Source organism: Rhinoderma darwinii, chromosome 5 (genome assembly GCF_050947455.1).
Source record: "Rhinoderma darwinii isolate aRhiDar2 chromosome 5, aRhiDar2.hap1, whole genome shotgun sequence".
Lineage (NCBI taxonomy): Eukaryota > Metazoa > Chordata > Amphibia > Anura > Rhinodermatidae > Rhinoderma > Rhinoderma darwinii.
Window position 1 is genome coordinate 81532428 of NC_134691.1, and position 24396 is coordinate 81556823.

At 41.8% G+C, this 24396-nt stretch overlaps 1 long non-coding RNA gene across 1 annotated transcript in view; it reads left to right on the top strand.

Annotated features, from left to right (window-relative positions):
* The window catches only part of LOC142652652 (uncharacterized), a 74327-nt gene that overhangs the window by 49183 nt on the left and 748 nt on the right, over positions 1-24396 (top strand). The window contains exon 2 of the long non-coding RNA XR_012847874.1: positions 19968-20112. This is a non-coding gene — a long non-coding RNA (uncharacterized LOC142652652). The remainder of the gene's footprint in view (positions 1-19967; positions 20113-24396) is intronic.

Here is a 24396-nt window from a genome sequence, read left to right on the forward strand (position 1 = left end):
CTAGCTCATCGGCAGACCTCACGATAAATCGTGAGCTTTGCAGATGGCTAACATGGCGATCGGAGGCCAAGTAATGGCCTCCGTGTCTGCCATGTACGGAAGCCAATCAGGATCAGCCTCCTGATAGACTTCCTGTCAGAGTGACAGGACGTCACTGCCGTTCGCGATTCACACTGTCGATGACAGTGTCTGTGACAGTGTCGGCGACAGTGTGCATCGGGAACCGGGAGGTCAGCTGTCCCTGACAGCTGACACTCCACTAGTTGCCGATCAGCGGCTCATTGCCGCTGATTTCGGCAATTAACCTGTTACATGAGGGGCTCGATTGCGATCCCCGCATGTACAGGGTTTGTAGCACATCAGTAGCCCCCATGCAATTGTGGGGGCTGCTGATGCTTGTGATGGCACCCGGGGGCCAGACAAACGACCCCCGGGTCTGCCATGTATGCAAGCCTATGAGGATTAGCCTCTGCTGGTCCTCGTAGACTAACTGTCAGAGTGACTGTGACGTCACACTGACAGTTGGAATACGTTACACTACCTAGGTAGTGTAATGTATTCTAGCAGCGATCAGAGCTGCAGGTAAAAGAAGAAAGTGTAAAAAGTAAATAAAAAATAAAAAAAAAGTTAATAAAAATGTTTTACAAAAGTGTAAAAATAAAAGATTTTTTTTCCTATAATAAGTCTCTTATTATAAGAAAAAAATGAAACCGTTAAAAAACAGTACACATATTTGGTATCACCGCGTTCGTAACGACCCAATTTATAACACTATAATGCTGTTTTTACCGCACGGTGGACGCCGCAAAAAACTAAAAACTAAAAACAATGCCAGAATCACTATTTTTTGGTCACCACCCCTCCCAAAATATAGAATAAAAAGTGATCAAAAAGTCGCATGTACCCGAAAATAGTACCATTAAAAACTACAACCCGTTCCGCAAAAAACAAGCCCTTATACCGCTTTTTTGACTGAAAAATAAAAAAGTTACGGCTCTCAGAATATGGTGACACAGAAAATAAATTATTTTATAAAGAAGTGATTTTATTGTGCAAACGCAGAATAAAGTACAATTGTCATTCATAGCGCATTATGAACGCCGTAAGAAACTGTTTTTGGCCACCAAAGCTCTAAATAAAATGTAATAAAAAGTGATCAAAAATTTGCATCTACCAAAAAATGGTGCCAATAAAAACTACAGCTCGTCCTGCCAAAAATAAGCCCCACACCGCTCAATTCATGGAAAAATAAAAAAGTTATGGCGTTTGGAAGGCGGGGAGTGAAAAACTAAAATGGAAAAGCAAAAAAGGATCAGTCCTGCAAAGGTTAATTAATTTCTATTAAAAAAATAAATTATTAACCACATGTGGGGTATTGTCGTACTCGGGAGAGATTGCGTTACAAGTTTAGGGCGACTTTTTCTCCTTTATCCCTTGCGAAAATGAAAAAATTCAACATTTTAGTGGACAAAAATGTTTATATTCATTTTCACGGCCTAATTCTACTAAATTCTGCAAAAGACCTGTGTGGTATAAATGCTCACTATACCCATAGAAAAATTCCTTGAGGGGTCTAGTTTCCAAAATGGGGTCACTTTTGGGGTGTTTACACTATTTTGTTCCCTCCAGGGGGTTGCAATCGCGACATGGCACTAAAAACCAAAATCTGTGCTCCAAAATCCAAATGGCGCTCCCTCCCTTCTGAGCGCTGCCGTGGCTCCAAACAGTAGTTTATTACCACATATGGGGTATTTCCGTAATCGGGAAAAGATGCTTTACAAATGTTGGGGTGAATTTTCTTCTTTATTCCTTGTAAATATTAAAAATCTCTATGTTATTTCAGAAAAAAAGTAGATTTTCATTTTTACAGACTAACTCCAATAAATATAGCAAAATACCTGTGGGGTCAAAGTGCTAACTATACCACTAGATAAATTCCTTGTGGGGTATAGTTTCAAAAATGGGATCACTTTTAGGGAGTTTCCACTGTTTTGGCACCACAAGACCTCTTCAAACTCGATATGGTGCCTAAAATATAATCTAAAAATAAGCAGGCCCCAAAATCCACTAGGTGCTCCTTTGCTTCTAAGGCAGGTGTTTCAGTCTATTACCGCACTAGGGCCATATGTGGGATATTCCTAAAAACTGCAGGACCTGGGCAATAAATATTGAGTTGTATTTCTCTGGTAAAACCTTCTGTGTTACACAATTTTTTTTATTACAAATGAATTTTGGCAAAAAAAGGAGAAATTTGTACATTTCCCCTCTACTTTGCTTTATTTCCTGTGAAACGCCTAAAGGGTTAAAATACTTTATGAATGCTGTTTTGAATACTTTTAGGGGTGCAGTTTTTAAAATGGGGTAATTTATTGTGGTATTCTAATATATAAGGCTCTCAAAACCACTTCAGAACTGAACTGGCCCCTGTAAAAATCGCCTTTTGAAATTTCTAAGCCTTGTAACGTCCTAGAAAAATAAAAGGATGTTCAAAAAACGATGCAAATATAAAGTAGACATATGGGAAATGGTAACTAGTGACTATTTTGTGTGGTATTACTATCGGTTTTACAAGCAGATACATTTAAATTTAGAAAAATGCACATTTTTGCAAATTTTCTCTAAATTTTGGTGTTTTTTACGAATAAATATTGAATTTATCGACCACATTTTTCAACTATCCCTGACAGCTGACACTCCACTGTATGCCGATCAGCGGCTTATGTCCGCTGATTTCGGCAATTAACCCCATGATTGCGGTGATTGATTTCAATCACAGCATTCAGGGGTTTCTAGCTCATCGGCAGACCTCACGATAAATCGTGCGCTTTGCAGATGGCTAACATGGCGATCGGAGGCCAAGTAATGGCCTCCGTGTCTGCCATGTACGGAAGCCAATGAGGATCAGCCTCCTGATAGACTTCCTGTCAGAGTGACAGGACGTCACTGCCGTTCGCGATTCACACTGTCGATGACAGTGTCTGTGACAGTGTCGGCGACAGTGTGCATCGGGAACCAGGAGGTCAGCTGTCCCTGACAGCTGACACTCCACTAGTTGCCGATCAGCGGCTCATTGCCGCTGATTTCGGCAATTAACCTGTTACATGAGGGGCTCGATTGCGATCCCCGCATGTACAGGGTTTGTAGCACATCAGTAGCCCCCATGCAATTGTGGGGGCTGCTGATGCTTGTGATGGCACCCGGGGGCCAGACAAACGGCCCCCGGGTCTGCCATGTATGCAAGCCTATGAGGATTAGCCTCTGCTGGTCCTCGTAGACTAACTGTCAGAGTGACTGTGACGTCACACTGACAGTTGGAATACGTTACACTACCTAGGTAGTGTAATGTATTCTAGCAGCGATCAGAGCTGCAGGTAAAAGAAGAAAGTGTAAAAAGTAAATAAAAAATAAAAAAAAAGTTAATAAAAATGTTTTACAAAAGTGTAAAAATAAAAGATTTTTTTTTCCTATAATAAGTCTCTTATTATAAGAAAAAAATGAAACCGTTAAAAAACAGTACACATATTTGGTATCACCGCGTTCGTAACGACCCAATTTATAACACTATAATGCTGTTTTTACCGCACGGTGGACGCCGCAAAAAACTAAAAACTAAAAACAATGCCAGAATCACTATTTTTTGGTCACCACCCCTCCCAAAATATAGAATAAAAAGTGATCAAAAAGTCGCATGTACCCGAAAATAGTACCATTAAAAACTACAACCCGTCCCGCAAAAAACAAGCCCTTATACCGCTTTTTTGACTGAAAAATAAAAAAGTTACGGCTCTCAGAATATGGTGACACAGAAAATAAATTATTTTATAAAGAAGTGATTTTATTGTGCAAACGCAGAATAAAGTACAATTGTCATTCATAGCGCATTATGAACGCCGTAAGAAACTGTTTTTGGCCACCAAAGCTCTAAATAAAATGTAATAAAAAGTGATCAAAAATTTGCATCTACCAAAAAATGGTGCCAATAAAAACTACAGCTCGTCCTGCCAAAAATAAGCCCCACACTGCTCAATTCATGGAAAAATAGAAAAGTTATGGCGTTTGGAAGGCGGGGAGTGAAAAACTAAAATGGAAAAGCAAAAAAGGATCAGTCCTGCAAAGGTTAATTAATTTCTATTAAAAAAATAAATTATTAACCACATGTGGGGTATTGTCGTACTCGGGAGAGATTGCGTTACAAGTTTAGGGCGACTTTTTCTCCTTTATCCCTTGCGAAAATGAAAAAATTCAACATTTTAGTGGACAAAAATGTTTATATTCATTTTCACGGCCTAATTCTACTAAATTCTGCAAAAGACCTGTGTGGTATAAATGCTCACTATACCCATAGAAAAATTCCTTGAGGGGTCTAGTTTCCAAAATGGGGTCACTTTTGGGGTGTTTACACTATTTTGTTTCCTCCAGGGGGTTGCAATCGCGACATGGCACTAAAAACCAAAATCTGTGCTCCAAAATCCAAATGGCGCTCCCTCCCTTCTGAGCGCTGCCGTGGCTCCAAACAGTAGTTTATTACCACATATGGGGTATTTCCGTAATCGGGAAAAGATGCTTTACAAATGTTGGGGTGAATTTTCTTCTTTATTCCTTGTAAATATTAAAAATCTCTATGTTATTTCAGAAAAAAAGTAGATTTTCATTTTTACAGACTAACTCCAATAAATATAGCAAAATACCTGTGGGGTCAAAGTGCTAACTATACCACTAGATAAATTCCTTGTGGGGTATAGTTTCAAAAATGGGATCACTTTTAGGGAGTTTCCACTGTTTTGGCACCACAAGACCTCTTCAAACTCGATATGGTGCCTAAAATATAATCTAAAAATAAGCAGGCCCCAAAATCCACTAGGTGCTCCTTTGCTTCTAAGGCAGGTGTTTCAGTCTATTACCACACTAGGGGCATATGTGGGATATTCCTAAAAACTGCAGGACCTGGGCAATAAATATTGAGTTGTATTTCTCTGGTAAAACCTTCTGTGTTACACAATTTTTTTTATTACAAATGAATTTTGGCAAAAAAAGGAGAAATTTGTACATTTCCCCTCTACTTTGCTTTATTTCCTGTGAAACGCCTAAAGGGTTAAAATACTTTATGAATGCTGTTTTGAATACTTTTAGGGGTGCAGTTTTTAAAATGGGGTAATTTATTGTGGTATTCTAATATATAAGGCTCTCAAAACCACTTCAGAACTGAACTGGCCCCTGTAAAAATCGCCTTTTGAAATTTCTAAGCCTTGTAACGTCCTAGAAAAATAAAAGGATGTTCAAAAAACGATGCAAATATAAAGTAGACATATGGGAAATGGTAACTAGTGACTATTTTGTGTGGTATTACTATCGGTTTTACAAGCAGATACATTTAAATTTAGAAAAATGCACATTTTTGCAAATTTTCTCTAAATTTTGGTGTTTTTTACGAATAAATATTGAATTTATCGACCACATTTTTCAACTATCCCTGACAGCTGACACTCCACTGTATGCCGATCAGCGGCTTATGTCCGCTGATTTCGGCAATTAACCCCATGATTGCGGTGATTGATTGCAATCACAGCATTCAGGGGTTTCTAGCTCATCGGCAGACCTCACGATAAATCGTGCGCTTTGCAGATGGCTAACATGGCGATCGGAGGCCAAGTAATGGCCTCCGTGTCTGCCATGTACGGAAGCCAATGAGGATCAGCCTCCTGATAGACTTCCTGTCAGAGTGACAGGACGTCACTGCCGTTCGCGATTCACACTGTCGATGACAGTGTCTGTGACAGTGTCGGCGACAGTGTGCATCGGGAACCAGGAGGTCAGCTGTCCCTGACAGCTGACACTCCAGTAGTTGCCGATCAGCGGCTCATTGCCGCTGATTTCGGCAATTAACCTGTTACATGAGGGGCTCGATTGCGATCCCCGCATGTACAGGGTTTGTAGTACATCAGTAGCCCCCATGCAATTGTGGGGGCTGCTGATGCTTGTGATGGCACCCGGGGGCCAGACAAACGGCCCCCGGGTCTGCCATGTATGCAAGCATATGAGGATTAGCCTCTGCTGGTCCTCGTAGACTAACTGTCAGAGTGACTGTGACGTCACACTGACAGTTGGAATACGTTACACTACCTAGGTAGTGTAATGTATTCTAGCAGCGATCAGAGCTGCAGGTAAAAGAAGAAAGTGTAAAAAGTAAATAAAAAATAAAAAAAAAGTTAATAAAAATGTTTTACAAAAGTGTAAAAATAAAAGATTTTTTTTTCCTATAATAAGTCTCTTATTATAAGAAAAAAATGAAACCGTTAAAAAACAGTACACATATTTGGTATCACCGCGTTCGTAACGACCCAATTTATAACACTATAATGCTGTTTTTACCGCATGGTGGACGCCGCAAAAAACTAAAAACTAAAAACAATGCCAGAATCACTATTTTTTGGTCACCACCCCTCCCAAAATATAGAATAAAAAGTGATCAAAAAGTCGCATGTACCCGAAAATAGTACCATTAAAAACTACAACCCGTCCCGCAAAAAACAAGCCCTTATACCGCTTTTTTGACTGAAAAATAAAAAAGTTACGGCTCTCAGAATATGGTGACACAGAAAATAAATTATTTTATAAAGAAGTGATTTTATTGTGCAAACGCAGAATAAAGTACAATTGTCATTCATAGCGCATTATGAACGCCGTAAGAAACTGTTTTTGGCCACCAAAGCTCTAAATAAAATGTAATAAAAAGTGATCAAAAATTTGCATCTACCAAAAAATGGTGCCAATAAAAACTACAGCTCGTCCTGCCAAAAATAAGCCCCACACTGCTCAATTCATGGAAAAATAGAAAAGTTATGGCGTTTGGAAGGCGGGGAGTGAAAAACTAAAATGGAAAAGCAAAAAAGGATCAGTCCTGCAAAGGTTAATTAATTTCTATTAAAAAAATAAATTATTAACCACATGTGGGGTATTGTCGTACTCGGGAGAGATTGCGTTACAAGTTTAGGGCGACTTTTTCTCCTTTATCCCTTGCGAAAATGAAAAAATTCAACATTTTAGTGGACAAAAATGTTTATATTCATTTTCACGGCCTAATTCTACTAAATTCTGCAAAAGACCTGTGTGGTATAAATGCTCACTATACCCATAGAAAAATTCCTTGAGGGGTCTAGTTTCCAAAATGGGGTCACTTTTGGGGTGTTTACACTATTTTGTTTCCTCCAGGGGGTTGCAATCGCGACATGGCACTAAAAACCAAAATCTGTGCTCCAAAATCCAAATGGCGCTCCCTCCCTTCTGAGCGCTGCCGTGGCTCCAAACAGTAGTTTATTACCACATATGGGGTATTTCCGTAATCGGGAAAAGATGCTTTACAAATGTTGGGGTGAATTTTCTTCTTTATTCCTTGTAAATATTAAAAATCTCTATGTTATTTCAGAAAAAAAGTAGATTTTCATTTTTACAGACTAACTCCAATAAATATAGCAAAATACCTGTGGGGTCAAAGTGCTAACTATACCACTAGATAAATTCCTTGTGGGGTATAGTTTCAAAAATGGGATCACTTTTAGGGAGTTTCCACTGTTTTGGCACCACAAGACCTCTTCAAACTCGATATGGTGCCTAAAATATAATCTAAAAATAAGCAGGCCCCAAAATCCACTAGGTGCTCCTTTGCTTCTAAGGCAGGTGTTTCAGTCTATTACCGCACTAGGGCCATATGTGGGATATTCCTAAAAACTGCAGGACCTGGGCAATAAATATTGAGTTGTATTTCTCTGGTAAAACCTTCTGTGTTACACAATTTTTTTTATTACAAATGAATTTTGGCAAAAAAAGGAGAAATTTGTACATTTCCCCTCTACTTTGCTTTATTTCCTGTGAAACGCCTAAAGGGTTAAAATACTTTATGAATGCTGTTTTGAATACTTTTAGGGGTGCAGTTTTTAAAATGGGGTAATTTATTGTGGTATTCTAATATATAAGGCTCTCAAAACCACTTCAGAACTGAACTGGCCCCTGTAAAAATCGCCTTTTGAAATTTCTAAGCCTTGTAACGTCCTAGAAAAATAAAAGGATGTTCAAAAAACGATGCAAATATAAAGTAGACATATGGGAAATGGTAACTAGTGACTATTTTGTGTGGTATTACTATCGGTTTTACAAGCAGATACATTTAAATTTAGAAAAATGCACATTTTTGCAAATTTTCTCTAAATTTTGGTGTTTTTTACGAATAAATATTGAATTTATCGACCACATTTTTCAACTATCCCTGACAGCTGACACTCCACTGTATGCCGATCAGCGGCTTATGTCCGCTGATTTCGGCAATTAACCCCATGATTGCGGTGATTGATTTCAATCACAGCATTCAGGGGTTTCTAGCTCATCGGCAGACCTCACGATAAATCGTGCGCTTTGCAGATGGCTAACATGGCGATCGGAGGCCAAGTAATGGCCTCCGTGTCTGCCATGTACGGAAGCCAATGAGGATCAGCCTCCTGATAGACTTCCTGTCAGAGTGACAGGACGTCACTGCCGTTCGCGATTCACACTGTCGATGACAGTGTCTGTGACAGTGTCGGCGACAGTGTGCATCGGGAACCAGGAGGTCAGCTGTCCCTGACAGCTGACACTCCACTAGTTGCCGATCAGCGGCTCATTGCCGCTGATTTCGGCAATTAACCTGTTACATGAGGGGCTCGATTGCGATCCCCGCATGTACAGGGTTTGTAGCACATCAGTAGCCCCCATGCAATTGTGGGGGCTGCTGATGCTTGTGATGGCACCCGGGGGCCAGACAAACGGCCCCCGGGTCTGCCATGTATGCAAGCCTATGAGGATTAGCCTCTGCTGGTCCTCGTAGACTAACTGTCAGAGTGACTGTGACGTCACACTGACAGTTGGAATACGTTACACTACCTAGGTAGTGTAATGTATTCCAGCAGCGATCAGAGCTGCAGGTAAAAGAAGAAAGTGTAAAAAGTAAATAAAAAATTAAAAAAAAGTTAATAAAAATGTTTTACAAAAGTGTAAAAATAAAAGAATTTTTTTTCCTATAATAAGTCTCTTATTATAAGAAAAAAATGAAACCGTTAAAAAACAGTACACATATTTGGTATCACCGCGTTCGTAACGACCCAATTTATAACACTATAATGCTGTTTTTACCGCACGGTGGACGCCGCAAAAAACTAAAAACTAAAAACAATGCCAGAATCACTATTTTTTGGTCACCACCCCTCCCAAAATATAGAATAAAAAGTGATCAAAAAGTCGCATGTACCTGAAAATAGTACCATTAAAAACTACAACCCGTCCCGCAAAAAACAAGCCCTTATACCGCTTTTTTGACTGAAAAAAAAAAAAAAGCGGCTCTCAGAATATGGTGACACAGAAAATAAATTATTTTATAAAGAAGTGATTTTATTGTGCAAACGCAGAATAAAGTACAATTGTCATTCATAGCGCATTATGAACGCCGTAAGAAACTGTTTTTGGCCACCAAAGCTCTAAATAAAATGTAATAAAAAGTGATCAAAAATTTGCATCTACCAAAAAATGGTGCCAATAAAAACTACAGCTCGTCCTGCCAAAAATAAGCCCCACACCGCTCAATTCATGGAAAAATAAAAAAGTTATGGCGTTTGGAAGGCGGGGAGTGAAAAACTAAAATGGAAAAGCAAAAAAGGATCAGTCCTGCAAAGGTTAATTAATTTCTATTAAAAAAATAAATTATTAACCACATGTGGGGTATTGTCGTACTCGGGAGAGATTGCGTTACAAGTTTAGGGCGACTTTTTCTCCTTTATCCCTTGCGAAAATGAAAAAATTCAACATTTTAGTGGACAAAAATGTTTATATTCATTTTCACGGCCTAATTCTACTAAATTCTGCAAAAGACCTGTGTGGTATAAATGCTCACTATACCCATAGAAAAATTCCTTGAGGGGTCTAGTTTCCAAAATGGGGTCACTTTTGGGGTGTTTACACTATTTTGTTCCCTCCAGGAGGTTGCAATCGCGACATGGCACTAAAAACCAAAATCTGTGCTCCAAAATCCAAATGGCGCTCCCTCCCTTCTGAGCGCTGCCGTGGCTCCAAACAGTAGTTTATTACCACATATGGGGTATTTCCGTAATCGGGAAAAGATGCTTTACAAATGTTGGGGTGAATTTTCTTCTTTATTCCTTGTAAATATTAAAAATCTCTATGTTATTTCAGAAAAAAAGTAGATTTTCATTTTTACAGACTAACTCCAATAAATATAGCAAAATACCTGTGGGGTCAAAGTGCTAACTATACCACTAGATAAATTCCTTGTGGGGTATAGTTTAAAAAATGGGATCACTTTTAGGGAGTTTCCACTGTTTTGGCACCACAAGACCTCTTCAAACTCGATATGGTGCCTAAAATATAATCTAAAAATAAGCAGGCCCCAAAATCCACTAGGTGCTCCTTTGCTTCTAAGGCAGGTGTTTCAGTCTATTACCGCACTAGGGCCATATGTGGGATATTCCTAAAAACTGCAGGACCTGGGCAATAAATATTGAGTTGTATTTCTCTGGTAAAACCTTCTGTGTTACACAATTTTTTTTATTACAAATGAATTTTGGCAAAAAAAGGAGAAATTTGTACATTTCCCCTCTACTTTGCTTTATTTCCTGTGAAACGCCTAAAGGGTTAAAATACTTTATGAATGCTGTTTTGAATACTTTTAGGGGTGCAGTTTTTAAAATGGGGTAATTTATTGTGGTATTCTAATATATAAGGCTCTCAAAACCACTTCAGAACTGAACTGGCCCCTGTAAAAATCGCCTTTTGAAATTTCTAAGCCTTGTAACGTCCTAGAAAAATAAAAGGATGTTCAAAAAACGATGCAAATATAAAGTAGACATATGGGAAATGGTAACTAGTGACTATTTTGTGTGGTATTACTATCGGTTTTACAAGCAGATACATTTAAATTTAGAAAAATGCACATTTTTGCAAATTTTCTCTAAATTTTGGTGTTTTTTTACGAATAAATATTGAATTTATCGACCACATTTTTCAACTATCCCTGACAGCTGACACTCCACTGTATGCCGATCAGCGGCTTATGTCCGCTGATTTCGGCAATTAACCCCATGATTGCGGTGATTGATTGCAATCACAGCATTCAGGGGTTTCTAGCTCATCGGCAGACCTCACGATAAATCGTGCGCTTTGCAGATGGCTAACATGGCGATCGGAGGCCAAGTAATGGCCTCCGTGTCTGCCATGTACGGAAGCCAATGAGGATCAGCCTCCTGATAGACTTCCTGTCAGAGTGACAGGACGTCACTGCCGTTCGCGATTCACACTGTCGATGACAGTGTCTGTGACAGTGTCGGCGACAGTGTGCATCGGGAACCAGGAGGTCAGCTGTCCCTGACAGCTGACACTCCACTAGTTGCCGATCAGCGGCTCATTGCCGCTGATTTCGGCAATTAACCTGTTACATGAGGGGCTCGATTGCGATCCCCGCATGTACAGGGTTTGTAGCACATCAGTAGCCCCCATGCAATTGTGGGGGCTGCTGATGCTTGTGATGGCACCCGGGGGCCAGACAAACGGCCCCCGGGTCTGCCATGTATGCAAGCCTATGAGGATTAGCCTCTGCTGGTCCTCGTAGACTAACTGTCAGAGTGACTGTGACGTCACACTGACAGTTGGAATACGTTACACTACCTAGGTAGTGTAATGTATTCCAGCAGCGATCAGAGCTGCAGGTAAAAGAAGAAAGTGTAAAAAGTAAATAAAAAATTAAAAAAAAGTTAATAAAAATGTTTTACAAAAGTGTAAAAATAAAAGATTTTTTTTCCCTATAATAAGTCTCTTATTATAAGAAAAAAATGAAACCGTTAAAAAACAGTACACATATTTGGTATCACCGCGTTCGTAACGACCCAATTTATAACACTATAATGCTGTTTTTACCGCACGGTGGACGCCGCAAAAAACTAAAAACTAAAAACAATGCCAGAATCACTATTTTTTGGTCACCACCCCTCCCAAAATATAGAATAAAAAGTGATCAAAAAGTCGCATGTACCTGAAAATAGTACCATTAAAAACTACAACCCGTCCCGCAAAAAACAAGCCCTTATACCGCTTTTTTGACTGAAAAAAAAAAAAAAGCGGCTCTCAGAATATGGTGACACAGAAAATAAATTATTTTATAAAGAAGTGATTTTATTGTGCAAACGCAGAATAAAGTACAATTGTCATTCATAGCGCATTATGAACGCCGTAAGAAACTGTTTTTGGCCACCAAAGCTCTAAATAAAATGTAATAAAAAGTGATCAAAAATTTGCATCTACCAAAAAATGGTGCCAATAAAAACTACAGCTCGTCCTGCCAAAAATAAGCCCCACACCGCTCAATTCATGGAAAAATAAAAAAGTTATGGCGTTTGGAAGGCGGGGAGTGAAAAACTAAAATGGAAAAGCAAAAAAGGATCAGTCCTGCAAAGGTTAATTAATTTCTATTAAAAAAATAAATTATTAACCACATGTGGGGTATTGTCGTACTCGGGAGAGATTGCGTTACAAGTTTAGGGCGACTTTTTCTCCTTTATCCCTTGCGAAAATGAAAAAATTCAACATTTTAGTGGACAAAAATGTTTATATTCATTTTCACGGCCTAATTCTACTAAATTCTGCAAAAGACCTGTGTGGTATAAATGCTCACTATACCCATAGAAAAATTCCTTGAGGGGTCTAGTTTCCAAAATGGGGTCACTTTTGGGGTGTTTACACTATTTTGTTCCCTCCAGGAGGTTGCAATCGCGACATGGCACTAAAAACCAAAATCTGTGCTCCAAAATCCAAATGGCGCTCCCTCCCTTCTGAGCGCTGCCGTGGCTCCAAACAGTAGTTTATTACCACATATGGGGTATTTCCGTAATCGGGAAAAGATGCTTTACAAATGTTGGGGTGAATTTTCTTCTTTATTCCTTGTAAATATTAAAAATCTCTATGTTATTTCAGAAAAAAAGTAGATTTTCATTTTTACAGACTAACTCCAATAAATATAGCAAAATACCTGTGGGGTCAAAGTGCTAACTATACCACTAGATAAATTCCTTGTGGGGTATAGTTTAAAAAATGGGATCACTTTTAGGGAGTTTCCACTGTTTTGGCACCACAAGACCTCTTCAAACTCGATATGGTGCCTAAAATATAATCTAAAAATAAGCAGGCCCCAAAATCCACTAGGTGCTCCTTTGCTTCTAAGGCAGGTGTTTCAGTCTATTACCGCACTAGGGCCATATGTGGGATATTCCTAAAAACTGCAGGACCTGGGCAATAAATATTGAGTTGTATTTCTCTGGTAAAACCTTCTGTGTTACACAATTTTTTTTATTACAAATGAATTTTGGCAAAAAAAGGAGAAATTTGTACATTTCCCCTCTACTTTGCTTTATTTCCTGTGAAACGCCTAAAGGGTTAAAATACTTTATGAATGCTGTTTTGAATACTTTTAGGGGTGCAGTTTTTAAAATGGGGTAATTTATTGTGGTATTCTAATATATAAGGCTCTCAAAACCACTTCAGAACTGAACTGGCCCCTGTAAAAATCGCCTTTTGAAATTTCTAAGCCTTGTAACGTCCTAGAAAAATAAAAGGATGTTCAAAAAACGATGCAAATATAAAGTAGACATATGGGAAATGGTAACTAGTGACTATTTTGTGTGGTATTACTATCGGTTTTACAAGCAGATACATTTAAATTTAGAAAAATGCACATTTTTGCAAATTTTCTCTAAATTTTGGTGTTTTTTTACGAATAAATATTGAATTTATCGACCACATTTTTCCACTATCATAAAGTACAATATGTCACGAGAAAACAGTCTCAGAATCGATTGGATAGGTAAAAGCATTCCGGAGTTATTACCACATAAAGTGACACATGTCAGATTTGAAAAAATAATCTGTGCCACAAGGCCAAAACAGGCTGCGTCCTACAGGGGTTAAGAAAATGGTCCCTTAGTTTTATCCTGTTGCCAGGGTTCCTGTAGCCTGCTTCCCGTATACTGTATCCAGTAATTGTGTTTATTCCTGAGCCAAAGACTAGTGTTGGAGTTGTGTTGGAGTCATCTGCCACATCCAGTGTCATCTGTCACGTCTGGTGTCATCTGCCGCGTCCTATGTAATCTGCCACATCTTGTATAATCTACCACGTCTTGTGTCATCTGCCACATCTGGTGTCATCTGCCACGTCCTGTGTCATCTGCCATGCCCTGTGTCATCTGCCATGTCTAGTGTCATCAGCCACGTCCTGTGTCATCTGCCACACCAAGCATCAGCTGCCACGCCAAGCATCAGCGCTGCCACAAATCATATGTGTCAAAGCAATAGTGGTCTCTGGAATGAGGGTGCCAGTCTGTGGATACAACCATTTTCAAGGAACAAGGCAGCACATCCAAAACGCATTTGTGGGTAAATAAAATTCCTATTTTTGGATGTGCTGCCTTTTTCCTTGAAAATTGTTGTTTCCATTTGTGGAACCTTGGATCAGGTTCCTGTAAAGGCTTGCACCCATCATATTACATCAAATATTCTCTCCGGTGCTGTGATCATTTTCCTTTCTTCAGTCTGTGGAAGCGTCTCTCCCTCCGAACCGCCTAAGCACGTTCCCGGATCCTCATGTCGACCCGGGTAACCAACAGGATAAGGGCATCCAGGGTAGAAGAAAGATCGCAGGCTGCTAACTCATCCTTGATGTGCGAGGACAGTCCCTGCCAAAATGTCGCCAACAATGCCTCATGGTTCCAAGCCAACTTTGCTGCCAGTGTACGGAAGGAGATAGCATACTCTCCTACCGTGGACTCTTCTTGCTTGAAGGTTAGCAGAGTGGCCGCTGCAGAAGATGTTCGACTTGGCTCCTCGAACACAGTATGAAAAATCTCTAGACATAACGCCAGGCCCGAGAATTCAGGGCCCTCTCGTTCCAAGATGGGATTCAACAATGCCAGGGCCTTACAATCGAGAAGGGAAATGTTGACCGCTACCTTGGCCTCAGAGGGGAAGAGGTGAGCATGCAGTCTAAAATGAATGGTGCAATGGTTGAGGAAACCTCTACAGGCTCTAGGATCACCATCATATTGAGGTGGTAGAGGCAGCAAAACTGTGGATCCGGAACAGACAGGAGGAGTAACAGGCAGTGGAGCGGCAGAAGCAACCTGAAGCGGAGCAGGGGGCTGATACAGTCGGGCGATGATGGAGTTTACTGCCACGAGGAGTTGATTCTGGTGTGTATGCAGGTCACGCATATCCGATTGCATTACCTGAACCACGGTCTTAGGTTGGCCAGCGGATTCCATGGCCTGAGCGTACTGTCACGATCTCAGGGTATGTGGACCCACTAGGCCGCTCCGCCGTAGCGGATAAGCAGCTGGCCAAGTCACAGTCTATGCAAAGTCTAAACAAGTTCGTAGCACAAGGGTACCTGAGATAGTCCAGATGGTGGCAGCGGCTCTGGCACGGATGGGGCTAGATGTGGCAGGTTGTGCCAGACGTGGCGTCTGGTACCAGGAGTGGCAGATGAAACCAGACATGGTGTATACCAACAGGCGTGGCAGGTTGCACCAGACGTGGTGGATGATACCAGGGATGACAGATGACACCAGACATGGAGTATACCAGCAGGCATGGCAGGTTGAACCAGACGGATGATACCAGGAGTGGCAGATGACACCAGACGTGGCGTATAACCACAGGCGGCGCAACACGAATCCAATACTAAACAGGCTCAGGAACAAAACACAGCACAGAATACAGGTAGCAGGGCACGGGAACACTGGGAGCAGGATAACACTAAGGAGACATTTGCAATACGAACATGGGAAAACCACAACGCTCAGGCAAGGAGTGATTATAGCTAATTAACCATATTTTGCATGCTACGGGAGGCTGCAGAGCATAGCGGAAGTGAGTGATGACATCTCCTAGGGAGGAGATGCCGCCAGCACTCACAAGTCCATGGCCGTGGCTGTCGAGGGGTGAGTAGGAACTACGGTCCGCGGCCGTGGACGTTACAAAATGTTTTAAATGGGAATACCCCATTAAAGCTTTTACTACTACAATTACTATTACTACTTAATATGTTGTTGTTCTCTTGTTTCTAGTTGACATCAAACAAGGCTCATTATACAATAAATTATTAACGATAAATCATGAGATAAAGAAATATTCAAAAAGATATACTCAAAATAGAATTCTACTAATGTATCTCTTAGAATTTGGAATAAGATTGCATCTATTAATAAATCCTTAGAGATTAACCTCTTTTAATTTATTTTAAGGATTTAATCCCTGATATAAACCTTATGATTTAGCTAAAAGTGGAATAAAATCATTAGACAATATATGTGCTTCTAGGGAAAGATCAATTTCAGAATTTTCTATTGCGTACAATCTTCTTAGCTCAGCTATTTTCCAGCATATGCAGATTAGGGCCTTTATAGGTACACATGGACTCATTGATAAGATTTATGATTTATCAAGATTACCTAAATTTAGTAACTTTATGCATCTGAAAAAACACATCTCTACTATTTATACCGAACATCTATGTGTTAAGTTCAGGGGAAATAATGAACTATATGATGTGCTGGGAAACCGACTTAAACGGGTTTTTTCCTATAAGGGACATTTATGACATATCCAGAGGATATCAAGAAAAAAAGGATTTTTGAAGCAGCACTAATCCCGAGTATGATGCAGTGCACGCTGTCAAGCCAGGCAAACCCACTCCGGCACGATGTAAATTTCAAGGAAGTAGTAGGACAACAGCACACGTCTTCAAATCATCAAAGTGGTTTTATTGTCAAGACATCCACAAACGACAGGCAACGTTTCGACCCATAGTGAGTGAGGGGTCTTTGTCAAGCTTGACTACTACTTCCTTGAAATATCCAGAGGATATGTCATAAATGGCAGATAGATGAGTGTCCCACCTATTTGACCTACACCTATCTCTAGAATGGGGTCCCCTAAAACCCGTTGTAGCTTTTTGTGCTCACGTTGCCTCCTGGCCACTTACTGATTACATGGTTAGGTGTTATGGAAACAGTGTTTCCATAACTTCCGTAGAATGGCATAGTAGTTATGGAAATAGCGTAGCTCGCATGCAGAGAAAGCGTTTTTCGCTGCGTTTTTGCCCGTGGCGCTCAATGGCCGTGGGTGAAAAACGCAGTGAAAAACGCAGCAAACTGTGTGCAGGCAAATTAAAATCTACCTCAAAACTCCATATTCAACAACCGCGGAAAAACACTGTGTGAACAGGGCCTTATATCTTCAAGGTTGGATAGGGTAATGTAAAATGTTATCAGTATGAAATTTGTATGGAATAAAGTCCACCGAATTAGAGATTTAGGGCCTGTTCACATCAGCGTTCGCTTTCCGTTGATGGGTTCTGTCGGACCTTTCTGTCTTAAGAACCCATCAACGAAAACCGAACACTGATGTGAACAGGGCCTTAGCCCATAAATAGTCATGTTGGATGATTGGACAAAAGACCATGCTTTATATAAGGACAAAATATTTTAGCATCCCTTATCTCTCTCACTTTCTTACCTTTTTTTCTTGCTTTCTTTTCTTCTTGTTTCCATCTACTTAATTTTTTTTAGTTGCATGGACCGAATTTCAGGCTGGTCACAGATTTTCAACATTATTATGTCGTAATATTGTGCATATGCTGTTTTTTTTTTGTTTGTTTGCTCAAAATCCAAATTGTTGTATGCTTTTTGTTTGATTTTCAATTTATATGTGAAAAAAAGACGATTAGATACAGCGACTCAGTCAACATTATAAGCTCACATACAGGGCCTCAGCACACAGTATTACACATGGAAATCTTAGATACAGCAGTTCAGCAGACAGTATCACACATGATAAGCTTAGGCTGGGTTCCCACAACCTATTTTCGTATTATGCCTCGTTTTACGTCTGAAAATAGGGCTACAATACGTCGGCAAACATCTGCCCATTCATCTGAATGGGTTTGCCGACGTACTGTGCAGACAACCTGTCATTTACGCGTCGTCGTTTGACAGCTGTCAAACGACGACACGTAAAAATACAGCCTCGGCAAAAGAAGTGAGGACACTTCTTTCAGACGTAATTTGAGCCGTTTTTCATTGAACTCAATGAAGCACAGCTCAAAATTTACGGCTGTCAGAGAAGCCTCGCAAAATGCGGGGAGGAGCATTTACGTCTGAAACGAGGCAGCTGTTTTCTCCTGAAAACAGTCTGTCTTTTCAGACGTAAAAGCCTGCTACCGTGTGCACATACCCTGAGGCTGGGTTCACACAACCTATTTTCAGGCGTAAACGAGGCGTATTATGCCTCGTTTTACGCCTGAAAATTGGGCTACAATACGTCGGCAAACATCTGCCCATTCATTTGAATGGGTTTGCCGACGTACTGTGCAGACAACCTGTTATTTACGCGTCGTTGTTTGACAGCTGTCAAACGACGACGCGTAAATGGACTGCCTCGGCAAAGAAGTGCAGGGCAATTCTTTGCCACATAATTTGAGCTGTTCTTCATTGAACTCAATGAAGCACAGCTCAAGATTTACGAGCGTCTCAGCCGCCTCGCAAAATGCGAGGAGCATTTACGTGTGAAACGAGGCAGCTGTTAACTGTCTGTCTTTTCACACGTAAATGCCTCTCAGCGTGTGAACATACCCTAAGAGTCAGCGGCTCAGCAGACAGTATCACATATAAAAGGCTTAGATACTGCGGTTCTGCAGATAGAATCACACATGGTGACATAAGATACACCAACTTGACAGCTCCGTGTTCCTCATTATAGGGTTGCAGTAATCTTTTTAATGATTGCTGGACACAATCCCTGGGTTATTTTAGCTCACCAGAAATATGATAATTAGCACACAAATCACCCTAGACCACCAGGGTTAATATGTGTTATCCCTTTATATAGGTCATCAGATATTTTAATATTCATCCCTTAACCAACTGGCACCACTGGGATTTACATTTTTAGCCCCAACCCCGCCAGCATACCTCCCAGCTACCAAATATTGAAAAGGGAGACAATTCATGCAAATTAGTTTAGCAATAAGCAATGCCTTTAACCCAGGACCGCATCTCGCCTCAGGCGGTGGCCTGCTGCCTCTCTGAGGGCCACCCCCTCTTGCAATAATCGCATAAGCGATGAATGGCCGAGTTCCGTTCCCAGCCATTCAGTGCTTTTCAACGACGCAAGTGGCGCGATGACGTCATCGCGCCATTTACGTCATTGAAATGCGCTGATTGGCAGGGCAGAATGACTTTCCCTGTCAATCAGCGCCTTTCAATGGCACAAGCGGCGCTATGATGTCATTGCGCCGCTTTCTTTTTGAAAAGTGCTGATTGGCAGGGCAGACTGACTTGCCCTGTCAATCAATGCCTTTCGTCGTCCAGCCCCAGAAACCTGCTCAGAAGAGAGCAGGTCTGCATTGCCACCGGACAGCGTGGGAATGAAATCAAGGTGAGTATGTAAAGCTTGTTTTTTTTATTTCTAATCAAAATGTGAGTGGCATTATCTACCTTGGGAGCTATATTTGGGACACTATATACAGGGGTGGGCTATATGAGGGATACTATATATAGGGGTGGGCTATATGTGGGGCACTATATACAAAGGTGGGCTATATGTGGGGCACTATATATAGGGGTGGGCTATATGTGGGGCACTATATACAGGGGTGGGCTATATGTGGGGCACTATCTATAGGGGGCTCTATGGGGGCACTATCTACAGGGAGCACTGTATATGGGACACAGTGTACTGTGCTATTATAATCAGGGACACAGTGTATGGTGCTATTATAATCAGTGACACAGTGTATGGAACTATTATAATTAGAAGTGCAGTGCATGGCACTATTATATTTCATGGCTTAGTGTGTGGCACCATGATAATTTTATCTTCATTTATAGCCGCAGAAATGTTTGAAAAGTCAGAAGCTGAAGACATATGAGCAGCAAACTGTAGAAATGGGCTGTGGCAGGGAGAAGTCATCATAGAGGTCTGGATCGGATGGAGAAGAAAAGAGAAAAAGAACTAGAATGTGAGATGTCACCGGTGAGTCACTTAATGTAAATATTTATTCTGCCCCTAGTCAGCACTCTATGATCTGCAGTGAGATGATGGCTGGAATGATTTTTTTTGTGGGAAACAGCAAATCCCATCTTATCCTTACCATTGTTCGGGCCATGCTGGGAGCTGTAGTTTTACGCCGTACAAACCTATACAGCAGGGGTCGCACTAAATTGAGCTGTATTTGTTCTGTTGTATTTATGGACTGAGCTTGGTTCTGGTACTATATATATATATATATATATATATATATATATATATATATTTAGCTTTGATCTGGTGCTGTATATGTGTACTGAGCTTGGTTCTGGGGATCTAAATATATATTGAGCTTGGTTCTGGGGATCTATATATGTACCTGGGAACCTGTCAGGTATTTTTAACCCCTTGAACCGCCACCATGCAGTATTTCCCTTTTTTTTTTTTTTTTCGATGCAGCAAGATCTATAAAATCAACTTTTAAAATGGTGCACACTATATGCTATCTACTCAATTAAGGGAATGTGCCGCGAATTAAACCTTTTTTTTAAGTAAGTTACTTATTTCTATTATATTTTTTTAATTTTTTGCTGTATTTTTTTTTTCTTACACATGGTGGAAAGTATTAAAAATTAAATAATAATTTGACATGTTTTCCTATGTTGGCCACCAGAGGGAGCACTTCCCAGAATTAGAGCAAGGTGAATAAGGCAATGCAACCTGACTCACAGCTGCCGTAAATGTGGAAGTGAATCTCACACCCCTCTGCCATTTTAGGAGTGATTGTACAAGTGGCAGCTGGCAGAAGCTTTAGGACACACCAAAAGGCTAAGAGTATGGTCACATGCTTACTAAAAAAACGTGGGAAAATATGGAGCTGTTTTCAAGGGAAAACAGCTCCTGATTTTCAGCCATTTTTTAATTAAACTCGCGTTTTTTGCCGCGTTTTTTACGGGCATTTTTTGAGCTGTTTTTCTATAGAGTAAATGAAAAACTGCTCCAGAAACGTCCCAAGAAGTGACATGCATTTCTTTTTTGCGGGCGTCTTTTTACGTGCCGTTTTTTGAAAATGAGGTGTCAAAAAAACGCCCTGTCGATACAGAACACCATATTTCCCATTGAAATCAATGGGCAGATGTTTGTAGGTGTTCTGCTTGCGATTTTTCAGCCTTTTTTGGGATGTGTACGGCCCAAAAAATGGCTGAAAACACTACGTGTGCACATACCCTAACGGTATGTTCACACGGCTTATTTTCGTCCATTTTTCGGGCTATAAAAATCAGAAGCAGAACGCCTCCAAACATCTGCCCTTCGTTTCAATGGGAAATATGGCGTTTTGTTCCGACGTGGAGTTGCTTAAAAAAAACGTCTGAAAATCAGGAGCAGTTTTCCCTTGAAAACAGCTCCATATTTTCAGACGTTTTTGATTTTGTGTGTGCACATACCCTAAGAATGATGAAAGTGAAGTGAATGACTTTTCAGTTGACAGGTTCACCCGGCTATGACGTAACTGTATGTCATATGTCGGGAAGGGGTTAAAGGGTCGTGGGGCAGTGCCGCTATCCAGAAGAGTCACACAGTCCTGCGTCCAAACTCACCTTTCGATTTGTGATTGACATCCACCTGGCTGTTATACATCACTACCAGTCTCCTCCAATTTTCTCTGATGCGCCATTGCCTTTTACTCCTTGGGCACACACCGTGCAGCGAGGTGTACTCTGCCGGTCGGCACCACGCATGCCAGGGAAGAACAAGGCAACAGCGCATCCAAAAAAGTTGGAGGTGGCTGATAGTGATGTAGAACAGCCAGGGGATGTCAATCAAAATCTGGGGGGCACCAATTCAATTTTCGCCTCAGGCAGCAGAAAAGCTAGTATCAGCCTTGCTCTACCCACCCAATCCCTGTTCATACACACCCAGTTCCCTTTGTGCCCTCACACAGTATCATGCCCAAGTAGTGACCCCACACAGAATCCTGCCCCCCTACATTATTAAGTCCCGCAGTACTCCAAAACAGTAGCATGCCCCTATAGTGCGCCACACAAAGTCATGCCCTTGCAGTGCTCCCACACAAGTAAATAGGCCCCAGTAGTGTCCCCACACAGTAGTGTCCCCCAGAGTATAATGCCCTGTAGGGCCAACACAGTATAATGGCTCCAATGTGCCTCCCCATACAGAATATTGCCCCCATAGTGCCCCCACACAGTATAATGGCCCCACAGTGCCCCCACATGTTGTAATGCCCCTATAGTACTCCACACACACAGTATAATGCCCCCATAGTGCCCCCACACAGTATAATTCCCCCATAGTGCCTCCACACAGTATAATGCGCCCAACGTTCCCCCCACCAAGTATAATGCGCCCAATATTCTCCCCACATAGTATAATACCCCCACACAGTGTACTGCCCCCACAGTGCCTTCCCACTCAGTATAATGCCCTTATAGTGCCTCCCACAGTATAGGGCACCATAGTGTAGAAAGCATAATGTGCCCGTTTTGCCCTACACACAGTAAAATTCCCTACCACACAGTATAATGCCCCCAGAGTGCCCCCCCCCACACACTATAATGTCCCATACTGGTTCCCACAAATTATACTGCTCCCAAAGTGCCCCCAAATTTATAATGCCCCCCTCACAGTATAATTCCACCATAGTGCTCCCACACATTACTGTGTGTGTGGGCGCTATGGTGGAAATATACTGTGATATATAATGCCCCCATAGTGCCGCCCCACATAGTATAATGTCTACATAGTGCGCCCCACAGTATAATTCCCCTAGAGTGCCTTCCACACAGTATAAATCCCCCACAGTGCCTCTTAAAAATAATAAAATAAGTACTCACCTAGCCTCGTTCCCATAACGAATGGAGGAGATCTCTCTGCCGGTCTCCTTCGGTCTATGGCTTGGTTCAGGTAGGCATGATGACGTAACTCCATTGCACCCACCATCGCCGAGCCGTTCACCGCAGGCGTCACACAGTGAATAGAGGAGCAGAGAACTAATGTCTCCCTGCTCCACTATTGTATTCAACTATCCTGAGGACCAGTGGCGTAACTACCGCCGTAGCAGCCGTAGCAGCTGCTACGGGGCCCGCAGCATGAGGGGGCCCGTGTCGCCAATATGGCTGCTACAGCGGGACGCCACTGATCACTACGGCAGAGCAGAGAGGTATCTCCCCGCTCTGCCATTAAACAAAAGACATGTATCCCCTATCCACAGGATAGGGGATACATGTGTGATCGCTGGCAGCGATAGGGAGAACGGGGGACTGAAAGTCCCCTGAAGTTCTCCATCACAAACCTCGGACTTCCGGGGTCTGTGTCGGCAGCTCCGTGGAAATGAATGGAGCGCCGGTCGCGCTTGTGCGCGAATGCGTGACCAGCGCTCCTTTCATTTTTATTGAGCTGCCGACACAGACGCCGGAAGTCAGAGGTTAGTCATGGAGAACTTGGGGGGACTTTTAGTCCCCCGTTCTCCCTATCAATGCCAGCGATCGCACATGTATCCCCTATCCTGTGGATATGGGATGCATGTTATTTGTAGGACACAACAACACTGTAGGTCGCATTTTTTTGGGGGGTTGGGGACGCTGTATGGCGTTCCCTGCAGGGGGGGGGGGGCGCTGTATGGCGTTCCCTGCAGGGGGGGGCGCTGTATGGCATTCCCTGCAGGGGGGGGCGCTGTATGGCGTTCTCTACAGTGGGGGCTGTATGGCGTTCTCTACAGTGGGGGCTGTATGGCGTTAGCGCCATACAGCCCCCTCTGTAGAGAACGCCACACGGTCCCCCCTGTAGATAATGCCACACAGTCCCCCCTGTAGATAACGCCACACAGTCCCCCTCTGTAGATATCTACAAAGGGGGCTGTATGGCGTTATCTACAGGGGGTGGCTGTATGGCGTTATCTACAGGGGGCTGTATGGCGTTATCTACAGGGGGGGCTGTAGAAAAGGCACTATCTACAAGGGGGGGGGTTGTGTGACTCCCAGGGGAGGGGGGGCCCCAGTCAAAAGTTTGCTATGGGGCCCAGTCTTTCCTAGTTACGCCCCTGCTGAGGACACAGATACAGTTAGAAATGGCACATGCCCCTGGCCCACCATTACTTCGGGACAGTCCTGCTGGATCTGAGACGATTCGGTGGCATGCCCACCAGGGGTATAATTTACTACCACCCTGCCACACTCTCTGCATTTAGTCATAAATACTTTTTGTGCTTTTCGCTTCAAGTTCTAATCTGTTTTTCTGAATCGACACCAATTATTTCATTGCTCACTCTTCTAG